The following is a 13,623-nucleotide window of genomic DNA, read 5'->3' as shown; positions in this document are numbered from 1 at the left end:
CCTTAACTTATTATTTATGTAGCCCCAGCATATTCCATTATGCCTTAAAATCAGGATTAAAGAGAAACTTAAGAACATATAACGAGAACTGCTTTTAAAATACAAAATAAGAGAAAATAAGAATTTACTCACCGGTAATTCTATTTCTCGTAGTCCGTAGTGGATGCTGGGAACTCCGTAAGGACCATGGGGAATAGACGGGCTCCGCAGGAGACTGGGCACTCTAAAAGAAAGATTAGGTACTATCTGGTGTGCACTGGCTCCTCCCTCTATGACCCTCCTCCAGACCTCACTTAAGGAAACTGTGCCCGGAAGAGCTGACACAACAAGGAAAGGATTTGGAATCCAGGGTAAGACTCATACCAGCCACACCAATCACACCGTACAACTTGTGATAACCATACCCAGTTAACAGTATGAACAACAACCAGTGACGTGCGGTGAGGTCATTGCCTGGGGAGGCACTGATATATAATTTTGAAGTGGGGGTATGCAAAAGTCAAGGATGCAATTATGCGCGCTCCAGAAAAGGGGGCATGGTCACCCAATAGGGGGCGTGTCCAGTGTAGTAGAACCCCTTATACTATCTAGTACTGGTGCCCCTTTCATCTTATAGCACACGGTATGAGCAGAAATTCACATTGTAGCACACTGAATGAGCCGACATTCACATTGTAGCACACTGAGTGAGCCAACATTCACATTGTAGCACACTGAATGAGCCGACATTCACATTGTAGCACACTGAATGAGCCGACATTCACATTGTAGCACACTAAATGAGCCGACAGTCACATTTTAGCACACTGAATGAGCCGACAGTTACATTGTAGCACACTGAATGAGCCAACAGTCACATTTTAGCACACTGAATGAGCTGAAATTCACATTGTAACACACTGAATTAGCCGAAATTCACATTATAGCACACTGAATGAGCCGACAGTCACATTGAAGCACACTGAATGAGCCGAAATTCACATTGTAGCACACTGAATGAGCCGAAATTCTCATTGTAGCACACTGAATGAGCCGAAATTCACATTGTTGCACACTGAATGAGCCGACAGTCACATTGTTGCCCACTGAATGAGCCGACAGTCGCATTGTAGCACACTGAATGAGCTGAAATTCACATTGTAGCACACTGAATTAGCCGAAATTCACATTATAGCACAGTGAATGAGCCGACAGTCACATTGTAGCACACTAAATGAGCCGAAATTCACCTTGTAGCACACTGAATGAGCCGACATTCACATTGTAGCACACTGAATGAGCCGAAATTCACATTGTAGCACAATGAATGAGCCGACATTCACATTGCAGCACACTGAATGAGCCGAAATTCACATTGTAGCACACTGAATGAGCCGACAGTTACATTGTAGCACACTGAATGAGCTGAAATTCACATTATAGCACACTGAATAAGCCGACAGTCACATTGTAGCACACTAAATGAGCCGAAATTCACATTGTAGCACACTGAATGAGACGACAGTCACATTGTAGCACACTGAGTGAGCTGAAATTGTGATAGCAGGGACAGCCAGAGTGACGACAGGGAGAGAGAGAGTGACGACAGTGACAGCAGGGAGAGAGTGACGACAGGGAGAGAGAGTGTGACAGTAGGGACAGTAACGACAGGGAGAGAGGGTGACAGCAGGTGAACATTACCTGACTCATTTGTTGTTGCTGGTGGCGGTGAGCGGCTGGCGGCGGTGGTGAGCGGTGGGCGGCGGTGAGCGGCTGTGCGCTCTACACAGCCGCCGGCCACCGAACAGGGGCTTCTGTCTGAGAGAGGGCGGAGGAGGAGATCACCGGGCACCGCTCAAATCACGCTGGGTCTGTGGTTTCCCGCCGCTGTTGCTGTGCACATTAGCCAGCGATTGGGCCAGCGGGGGGACATGGAACACACTTTAGCTAGTAGGGGGAGGGGGGGACATGGCACACACACATTAGCTAGTAGGGGGAGGGGGGGACATGGCACACACACTTTAGCTAGTGGGGGGAGGGGGAGACATGGCACACACTTTAGCTAGTAGGGGGAGGGGGGGACATGGCACACACTTCAGCTAGTAGGGGGAGGGGGGACATGGCACACACTCTAGCTAGTAGGGGGAGGGGGGGACATGGCACACACTCTAGCTAGTAGGGGGAGGGGGGGATATGGCACACACTCTAGCTAGTAGGGGGAGGGGGGGACATGGCACACACTCTAGGTAGTAGGGGGAGGGGGGGACATGGCACACACTCTAGCTAGTAGGGGGAGGGGGGGACATGGCACAGTAAGTCATATAGCGGTGATAAGGTGGGGGGTGATGAGCGGCGCCGGTGCTAAGCGGGGACAGGGGAGATGGTAAGTTACATAGTGCAGCGGTGATGACCGGGGAAAGGGGGGTGATGACTGGGGAAAGGGGGAGTGATGTCCTGGATGGTGATGAGCGGGGACGGAGAAGTCACATAGCGCAGGGGGGGGGGGGGGAGGGAGAGGAGAGATGAGCGGCGCCGGCGCTGGACGGGGGAGATGATAAGTCAGATAGCGGTGATGAGGGGGTGATGAGGGGCGCTGGTGCTGAGCGGGGACGGGGGAGATGGTAAGTTGCATAGCGCAGCGGTGATGACCCGGGAAAGGGGGGTGATGACCTGGATGGTGATGAGCGGGGACGGAGAAGTCACATAGCGCAGCGGGGGGGGGGAGGAGGAGGAGGGAGAGGCGAGATGAGCGGCGCCGGCGCTGGACGGGGAGATGATAAGTTAGATAGCGGTGATGAGGGGAGTCAGATAGCGGCGATGAGCGGGTCAGGGGAGCAGAGGCCACCACCAGGGTCTCACATGAGGAAGTGCAGAGCGTCTGGCTGGCCATCGGTAGGCTGGTCCACAGGGTGACCTCAAATTCTGGTGCCCAATCATATCTGCAGCAGTGACAGGGGAGTGCTTTCATATGTGCTGAAAGCACGCCCCTGTCACTGAGGCACTCACACTGGTGCCGCTTATAATGCTTTTTATAATGGGCTTTTACAGCCCTGTCCTTGGCCCCGCCCCCTGCCCGCCCCCCACATCCGGCCTTTTGTCATTATCCGCAGGAGGCACCGCTCTCTGTGCCTCCACAACAAATTGTAACGTGTTTTAAAGTGTAAAAATCATTACAATAATATAAAGCATATACTTAGGACACAGAATATGTGTCATAAGTATCTTCTTTATATTATTGTAATCATTAATGACAGGGGAGAATGACAGGGGAGGCACTGCCTCCCCTGCCTCCCCTGACTGCACGTCCCTGACAACAACTGAGCCTCAGTAACAGATGGCTCATAACAATAACCCTTTAGTTAAGCAATAACTATATACATGTATTGCAGAGAGTCCGCACTTGGGATGGGCGCCCAGCATCCACTACGGACTACGAGAAATAGAATTACCGGTGAGTAAATTCTTATTTTCTCTGACGTCCTAGTGGATGCTGGGAACTCCGTAAGGACCATGGGAATTATACCAAAGCTCCCAAACGGGCGGGAGAGTGCGGATGACTCTACAGCACCGAATGAGCAAAGGCAAGGTCCTCCTCAGCCAGGGTATCAAACTTGTAGAACTTAGCAAATGTGTTTGAACCCGACCAAGTAGCAGCTCGGCAAAGCTGTAAAGCCGAGACCCCTCGGGCAGCCGCCCAAGAAGAGCCCACCTTACCTGTGGAATGGGCTTTTACTGATTTAGGATGCGGCAATCCTGCCGCAGAATGAGCTTGCTGAATCGTGTTACAGATCCAGCGCGCAATAGTTTGCTTTGAAGCAGGAGCACCCAGCTTGTTGGGTGCATGCAGGATAAACAGCGAGTCAGTTTTCCTGACTCCAGCCGTCCTGGCTACATAGATTTTTAAAGCCCTGACTACATCTAGTAACTTGGAGTCCTCCAAGTCCCGAGTAGCTGCAGGCACCACAATAGGTTGGTTCAAATGAAACGCTGATACCACCTTAGGGAGAAATTGGGGACGAGTCCTCAATTCTGCCCTGTCCATATGGAAGATCAGATAAGGGCTTTTACATGACAAAGCCGCCAATTCTGACACACGCCTAGCCAAAGCTAAGGCCAATAGCATGACCACTTTCCACGTGAGATATTTTAGCTCCACGGTCTTAAGTGGCTCAAACCAGTGGGATTTCAGGAAATCAAACACAACGTTAAGATCCCAAGGTGCCACTGGAGGCACAAAAGGGGGCTGAATATGCAGCACTCCCTTAACAAACGTCTGAACTTCAGGCAGTGAAGCCAGTTCTTTTTGAAAGAAAATAGATAGGGCCGAAATCTGGACCTTTATGGATCCTAATTTTAGGCCCATAGTCTCTCCTGACTGTAGGAAGTGCAGGAATCGACCCAGCTGGAATTCCTCTGTAGGGGCCTTCCTGGCCTCACACCAAGCAACATATTTTCGCCATATACGGTGATAATGTTGTGCTGTCACGTCTTTCCTAGCCTTTATCAGCGTAGGAATCACTTCATCTGGAATGCCCTTTTCTGTTAGGATCCGGCGTTCAACCGCCATGCCGTCAAACGCAGCCGCGGTAAGTCTTGGAACAGACAGGGCCCCTGCTGTAACAGGTCCCGTCTGAGAGGCAGAGGCCATGGGTCCTCTGAGATCATTTCTTGTAGTTCTGGGTACCAAGTTCTTCTTGGCCAAACCGGAACGATGAGTATAGTTCTTACTCCTCTCTTTCTTACTATCCTCAGTACCTTGGGTATGAGAGGAAGAGGAGGGAACACATAAACCGACTGGTACACCCACGGTGTCACTAGTGCGTCCACAGCTATCGCCTGAGGGTCCCTTGACCTGGCGCAATATTTTTTTAGCTTTTTGTTGAGGCGGGACGCCATCATGTCCACCTGTGGCCGTTCCCAATGGTTTACAATCTGCGTGAAGACTTCTGGATGAAGTCCTCACTCTCCCGGGTGGAGGTCGTGCCTGCTGAGGAAGTCTGCTTCCCAGTTGTCCACTCCCGGAATGAACACTGCTGACAGTGCTAACACGTGATTTTCCGCCCATCGGAGAATCCTTGTGGCTTCTGCCATCGCCATCCTGCTTCTTGTGCTGCCCTGGCGGTTTACATGGGCGACCGCCGTGATGTTGTCTGATTGAATCAGCACTGGTTGGTTTTGAAGCAGGGGCTCTGCTTGACTCAGGGCGTTGTAAATGGCCCTTAGTTCCAGTATATTTATGTGTAGTGAAGTCTCTTGACTTGACCACTGTCCTTGGAAGTTCCTTCCCTGAGTGACTGCCCCCCATCCCCGGAGGCTTGCGTCCGTGGTAACCAGGACCCAGTCCTGTATGCCGAATCTGTGGCCCTCGAGAAGATGAGCACTCTGCAGCCACCACAGCAGAGACACCCTGGCCCTTGGGGACAAGGTGATCAACCGATGCATCTGAAGATGCGATCCGGACCATTTGTCTAACAGATCCCACTGAAAGATCCTTGCATGGAACCTGCCGAAGGGAATTGCTTCGTAAGAAGCCACCATCTTTCCCAGGACTCGCGTGCAGTGATGCACCGACACCTGTTTTGGTTTCAGGAGGTCCCTGACCAGAGATGACAATTCCTGGGCCTTCTCCACCGGGAGAAACACCTTCTTCTGTTCTGTTTCCAGAATCATGCCCAGGAAGAGCAGACGCGTCGCAGGAATCAGCTGCGACTTTGGGATGTTCAGAATCCAGCCGTGCTGTTGCAACACTTCCTGAGAGAGTGCTACGCTGACTAACAACTGCTCTCTGGACCTCGCCTTTATAAGGAGATCATCCAAGTACGGGATAATTATAACTCCCTTTTTCCGAAGGAGTATCATCATTTCGGCCATCACCTTGGTAAATACTCTCGGTGCCGTGGACAGACCAAACGGCAACGTCTGGAAATGGTAATGACAATCCTGTACCACAAACCTGAGGTACTCCTGGTGAGGTGGGTAAACGGGGACATGCAAGTAAGCATCCTTGATGTCCAGCGACACCATAAAATCCCCCTCTTCCAGGCTTGCAATAACCGCCCTGAGCGATTCCATTTTGAACTTGAACTTCCTTATATAAGTGTTCAAGGATTTTAAATTTAGAATGGGTCTCACCGAACCGTCTGGTTTCGGTACCACAAAAATTGTGGAATAGTAACCCCGTCCCTGTTGAAGGAGGGGACCTTGATTATCACCTGCTGGAGGTACAGCTTGTGAATTGCCGCCAGTACTACCTCCCTTTCCCTGGGAGCAGCTGGCAAGGCTGATTTGAGGTAACTGCAAGGGGGAGTCGCCTCGAACTCCAGCTTGTATCCCTGAGATACAATTTGTACAGCCCAGAGATCCACTTGTGAGCGAACCCACTGGTTGCTGAAGTTTCGGAGACGCGCCCCCACCGCACCCGGCTCCGCCTGTGGAGCCCCAGCGTCATGCGGTGGACTTATAGGAAGCGGGGGAGGATTTTTGTTCCTGGGAACTGGCTGCCTGGTGCAGCTTCTTTCCTCTACCCCTGCCTCTGGGCAGAAATGATGCGCCTCTGATCCGCTTGCCTTTCTGAGGCCGAAAGGACTGTACATGATAATACGGTGCTTTCTTAGGCTGTGAGGGAACCTGAGGTAAAAAAGTTGACTTCCCGGCTGTTGCCGTGGATACGAGGTCCGAGAGACCGTCCCCAAACAATTCCTCACCCTTATAAGGCAAAACCTCCATGTGTCTTTTAGAATCAGCATCACCTGTCCACTGCCGAGTCCATAATACTCTCCTGGCAGAAATGGACATTGCATTAATTCTAGATGCCAGCAGGCAAATGTCCCTCTGTGCATCCCGCATATATAAGACGACGTCTTTTATATGTTCTATGGTTAGCAAAATAGTATACCTGTCGAGGGAATCAATGTTGCCTGACAGGGAATCAGACCATGCGGCTGCAGCACTTCACATCCATGCTGAAGCAATAGCAGGTCTCAGTATAGTACCTGAGTGTGTATACACAGACTTCAGGATAGCTTCCTGCTTTCTATCCGCAGGCTCCTTTAAGGCGGCCGTATCCTGAGATGGCAGTGCCACCTTTTTTGATAAGCGTGTGAGCGCCTTGTCCACCCTAGGGGATGTTTCCCAACGTAACCTGTCCGTTGGCGGGAAAGGGTACGCCATCAGTAACCTCTTAGAAATCACTAGTTTCTTATCGGGGGAACTCCACACTTCCTCACACAATTCATTTAATTCATCAGATGGGGGAAAAGTCACTGGCTGCTTTTTCTCCCCAAACATAATACCCTTCTTGGTGGTAACCGGGTTAATATCAGAAATGTGCAATACATTTTTCATTGCAGTAATCATGCATCAGATGGCTTTTGTAGACTGTGCATTTGTCTCATCCTCATCTACACTGGAGTCAGACTCCGTGTCGACATCTGTGTCTACCATCTGAGCTAGCGGGCGATTATGAGCCCCTGATGGCCTCTGAGACGCCTGGGCAGGTGCGGGCTGAGATCCCGGCTGTCCCAAGGCTGCTGCATCATCGAACCTTTTATGTAAGGAGTTGACACTGTCTGTTAAGACCTTCCACATATCCATCCAATCCGGTGTCGGCCCCGTCGGGGGCGACACCACACTTATCTGCCCTTGCTCCGCCTCCACGTAACCCTCCTCATCAAACATGTCGACACAGCCGTACCGACACACCGCACACACACAGGGAATGCTCTGACTGAGGACAGGACCCCACAAAGTCCTTTGGGGAGACACAGAGAGAGTATGCCAGCACACACCACAGCGCTATATAACACAGGGATTTACACTATACTGAGTGATTTTTCCCAATAGCTGCTTATTATCTTATTTGCGCCTAAATTTATGTGCCCCCCTCTCTTTTTTACCCTTCATGTACAGGATACTGCAGGGGAGAGCCTGGGGAGCGTCCTTCCAGCGGAGCTGTGAAGAGAAAATGGCGCTGGTGTGCTGAGGAAGAAGGCCCCGCCCCCTCAGCGGCGGGCTTCTCCCGCATTTTGTATATCTTAATGGCGTTTTTTTTTGCACATATACAGTTTTCCAGACTGTATTATGTGCATAATGTGCCAAAAGGTATTCTTATTGCTGCCCAGGGCGCCCCCCCCCCCCCCCCCCAGCGCCCTGCACCCTACAGTGACCGGAGTGTGTGGTGTGCAGTGGGAGCAATGGCGCACAGCTGCAGTGCTGTGCGCTACCTTAATGAAGACCGGAGTCTTCTGCCGCCGATTTCATCTCCTTTCTTCTGTCTTCTGGCTCTGCAAGGGGGACAGCGGCGCGGCTCCGGGAACGGACGATCGAGGTCAGGCCCTGTGTTCGAACCCTCTGGAGCTAATGGTGTCCAGTAGCCTAAGAAGCACAAGCTAGCTGCACGTAGGTAGGTTTGCTTCTCTCCCCTCAGTCCCACGAAGCAGTGAGTCTGTTGCCAGCAGATCTCACTGAAAATAAAACACCTAACAAATACTTTCTTTCTAGCAAGCTCAGGAGAGCCCACTAGGAGCACCCAGCTCTGGCCGGGCACAGATTCTAACTGAGGTCTGGAGGAGGGGCATAGAGGGAGGAGCCAGTGCACACCAGACAGTACCTAATCTTTCTTTTAGAGTGCCCAGTCTCCTGCGGAGCCCGTCTATTCCCCATGGTCCTTACGGAGTTCCCAGCATCCACTAGGACGTCAGAGAAATATTAGACAGTCAATTTTGAATAATATGGATTTTTCCACTATGCTTTTGGCCAGAACAGTATGGGCATAAGTAATGTTTGACTAAACTATTGTCAGATAAAATTAAACAGTGCAAGCTGGAAACAGTTTTCAGACCCGATTATTTAATTATGGTTCATATTTGCTTGCGTTTCTAAAGGGCCCTACAGACTCGGGGACCCGCCGCCGATCTGCCCGACTGCCGATACGGCAGACGGGCGACCCGGCGGTAGAGGGGAGGTGACGAGTGGAGTTTCTTCAATGCAATGCATGCTAATATGGACGATATTGTCCATATTGGCCTGCATATTTAAACAAGCCGGCACCAGCGATGAACGAACGCGGGGCCGCGCATCGTTCATCGCCGATACCTACACACTGAAAGATATGAACGGTATCTCATTCATTAATTAACAAGATCGTTCATATCTTTCACTGGTATCGACCAGTGTGTAGGCCTCAGTCTTAAGGTGAGCTGTTAAGCATGGGTTATATTTATAACACTTAGGGGTATATTCAAATGAATCTATGCGTCAAAGACCTTGTGCCCATAAAACTAATTTCCTCATTCTAGCTTACTACTCCTCCTCATACTTGCCTACACTCCCGGAATGGCTGGGAGGCTCCCGAAAATTGGGTGTCCCTCCCGGCCCCCTGGAAAGGTGGGCAAGTCTCCCGCAGCGTCGCAGCTACCCGCACCCCCCTCGGTCGCCCACTTACAGAAAACAAGTGGGCGGTTCGAGGGGGACCCAATTTGTGCTGAATCGCGTCATGGTAGCCCCGCTGTACAAAGCCTGTAATAACAGCACTGTATAGCGGGGGCATGGTCACGGTGACACGCCCTCTGTGTTGCATCAACTACATAGCCATGCCCCCATCACGCCCCCTATGTCATGTCATGCTCGCCCTATCCACCCCCTGCTGCGTCGAGCTGGCTGCCCTCTCCCGGAGGGGGCAGCCACAATGTCGGCAACCCTGCCCCTCCTCCTGACTCTGTAGTCCCTGCCCTCTTCTCTCTATTGTGTCCACCCATATTCCTTATAAATTGTAAACTTGGGCGAGCAGAGTCCACTCCTCTATGTCTCCCTTACATAATTATGAAGCCTGCATACTGTAATTGTGTATTAACAATATGTAAAATTATTAACTTGTTTGTCCCCTTTTCAGTGCTATAGAACATTGTGGCACCATACAATTAAACAATAATTATAATACTAATATTATTATAGACAGGAGCAGAGTTTTTGAGTATGCGCCGGCACATGGCAGCTTTCATTACCTAGCGATCGCCTCTGAAACAGAGGCGGTCGCTAGGCGGGAGGGGGCTGAACGGCGGCGTTAAGCCGCCATTTAGGGGGAGCGGTCCGGCCAATGCAGGCGTGGCCGGACCGTTGGGGGGGTGGGCCGCAGCGGCTGCGTGATGTGTCACGCAGCCACTGCGGCCAGCGGGAGCGACGAGCAACTCCCGGCCAGCCGCAGGAGCTGCGCTGGCCGGGAGTTACTCATCAGATACAAAGGCGCTTTTGTATTTGTGCGGGGTGGGGCCGGCACTGACATGCAGGGCGGACTAGCCCTGTGCTGGGCATCCCCCCGCATGTCTGAGTTAACGATCGTAGCTGTGCTAAATTTAGCACAGCTACGATCAACTCGGAATGACCCCCCATAGAACAAGAAAACTCAATGGGAGGTTATTGTTTATGAGAAGAGGCAGCGCATATCCAAAATACTGAATTGGCGCACATCAGGTACCTTTATAATTTTACCAAAACATAATAAATGACAAATACTCAGCTCTCAACTCCGAGCCCATCACTCACCCGGATAGCCTTGCTACGTAGAAGACAAATGAGCAGAATGTATGTGTATGTGTTTAAATGTCACTTTGCCATCAAAATAAACTGATCTATTTTAGGAAAAAAATAAACAGCGGAATAATAAACAAAGCTGAACAGTTTATTATATCTGCTGTCATGCAAAACACAATGGGCACACAACTCATTAGATTTCAAGAACACTGATCACTTCTAGAACAAGTAAGGCCTGTGTGTGCTGACTGCCAATACATGCAAGATAATGAGTCGCGGAGTGATTTCCCATAGGAAAGATAATTTATCCTAAGTATATAACGTGTCAGATTGCTACAAGATCTAACAAGGGTTTAGATGGCAAATTCACACATATTTATGTAAAATACTTAACGCTTTCAGCACCACACAGGCTGGTAAAGGGATTAGGTTACGGAAGGAGTTAAACTGTTTTAATGCAGAACTTCTGCTATATAGCAGACTGTAATTCCTGCTAATCATTCAGAGGTGAATATGCAATGACGATAAAGTGGGACCCAAATAATCAATGTTTACATCTTTTTTATTATTATTATTATTATCATTATTATTATTATTAAACAGACCTAAATATTTTTATTGATGCTGACTGCATTCTGTCTGATGTACTTTTTGGTAGCAATAAGGGGTGGGGCTCTCCAGTGTGCGAGCATGGTGAATGTAATTACACGAATACTGGATAATCCCATAAGCAAATCCTCTACTGCAGTGTTTTTCAACCACTGTGCCGTGGCACACTAGTGTGGCCTGAGCAGTCTCCAGGTGTACCGCCATAGAAGAACAGCCAGGCCCGTCAGTGTTTTGCCGCTATTGAGGCCCTGGAACGATCAATACTGGTGGGTTTAGTGGTTGCAGAGCTAGTTCTAATTTTGGGCCCGGGCAGTGTTGGGCCCTTTTGGCTTTCTCAGATGTGGCTCAGGCGTTACCTATAGAGAAGCTGCAACATGACATCCTAGGACATGCAACTGCACCATGCATCACCATTATATTTGAGTGTGCCTTGGCAATAGTTAAATCTTGTTCAGTGTGCCGCGAGTTGTTGAAGGTTGAAAATCTCTGCTCTACTGTGTACGAGCTACTAGTACACTTTATTACTTGGGCTATTACATGGAAAGGAACAGACTTTTTCCACGATAAAAACATTTGTAACTAAGTTGATATCTCCATAAGGGGTAATTCAAATGTCATTTAAAGAAAATAGAAGTATAGTCTAAAGTATGGAAGCATATATTCAACACATTAAAATAAAAAATAAAAATGTATGTGAGACAAACAAATCCAAACGGAAAGTAAATAATGAAAGGTGATGTAGTCTATAGATGTCACTTTTTCAGAGATCCCCTAAGGGAGATATGGACAGGAGCTCTAGGGAGTTGGGGTGGGTGACTGAATGTGAAAGCCTATTTAACAAGGTTGGCAATAGTACGATATATTACATTTAAAAAAATGCTTTATTTATACTGTATAAATACAGCATGGAATGCAGATGCTGGAATCACGACAGACGTCAGAATGCTGATGCCAGAATCGCGACAAGGTCAGGAGACTGGCACCAGAATTCCAACAATCAGCATTCCGACCATAAGTACAGCAGGCAGGTTAGGGTTAAGGCCTGGGGGGTAGGTTTATGCACCACCAGGGGGATTACAGTTAGGCTGCAGGGAGGGGTAGTTAGGGTTAGGCACCACTGGGGGAGATTAGGGTCAGGCCCTAAATAGGAGGTTAGGGTTAGGCTGCGGAAAGGCAGGTTTAGAGGGTATAGGAGAACAGTTTTACCTCCCCCATTGGGATTTCAGCTATCGGGATGCCGGCGTCGGTATTGTGACTGCCGGCATCCCTTCTGCCAGCAAATTATAATTAACCCTCCAGGAGATGTACTGGAGATGTACATACGGTTCCAGCAGTCAAGATCATGTGTTATAGTCTTAATCAGAGGAACAAAGTTGGCCTGATCAAGGGAGGAGTAAAGGGCCCTACTCACTTGGCGATGCACCGCCGAGGTGCCCGACGGCGGATACGGCCGACGAGCGACCCGGCGGCAGGGGGGCAGTGACGGGGGGAGTGAAGTTTCTTCACTCCCCCCGTCACACGGCTGCATTGAAGTGCAGGCAAATATGGACGAGATCGTCCATATTGGCCTGCATGCACAGCCGACGGGGGACCAGCGATGAACGAGCGCGGGGACGCGCATCGTTCATCGCTTAAGTCTCCACACTGAAAGATATGAACGAGTTCTCGTTCATTTATGAACGAGATCGTTCATATCTTTCAGAATATCGCCAAGTGTGTAGGGCCCATAAGTCTTTGTAATATAAACCATAAAATATTTGAATGGAGGACCTTCAAAGAAATGGGAACATGGAATTTAACATTGATTGCAATTGATAGGAGACATGTAGGGCAAGAGCTTCTGATTTAGAGTGATTCATTTTATATCAAGAGAAGGAGCTATACGGGGCAAGCTCTTTTTGAAGATTTGGCAAGGATATCAAGGGATTGATAAGTGTCAGAAGGACATATATTGGTTGTTGCCCAGGTCTGTCTCCAGACAATTTGGCTTTCAGTGTGAACAGTAAAAAAAAAATGCTCAACGGACATTCTAAAATGTAAACCCCCCCCCCCAACACACACACACACACACACACACACACACACACAGCAAGGGGGCATGGCCTTGCTAAAATGGGTGTGGAAAAGACTACCTTACACCCCAGTTTTTGACCATGCACCAACAGACCTCGGTCACCACAACAAAGAAAAAAATTCCACCATATTAAGCCCCACACTGTAATGACCCTTGCACCATGATTTGCCACACACCGCAATGCCTGTGATACATTATGCCCTACAGTAAGGCTTTTAAGGCTTTTAATTACTTTTAAATTACCTGCTCATTGCCAGGGGTTTCATGCTCTGGGTGTCATGCTCATTGCCAGGGGTGTTTAATGCTCATTGCCAGGGATTCCATGCTCATTGCCAGGGGTTTCATGCTCTGGGTGTCATGCTCATTGCCAGGGGTTTTTAATGCTCATTGCCAGGGGTTTCATGCTCTGGGTTCCATGCTCATTGCCAGGGGTT

The sequence above is a fragment of the Pseudophryne corroboree genome, chromosome 7 (genome assembly GCF_028390025.1).
Source record: "Pseudophryne corroboree isolate aPseCor3 chromosome 7, aPseCor3.hap2, whole genome shotgun sequence".
In the NCBI taxonomy this organism is placed as follows: domain Eukaryota; kingdom Metazoa; phylum Chordata; class Amphibia; order Anura; family Myobatrachidae; genus Pseudophryne; species Pseudophryne corroboree.
Note: the sequence above shows the minus strand (reverse complement) of the source record.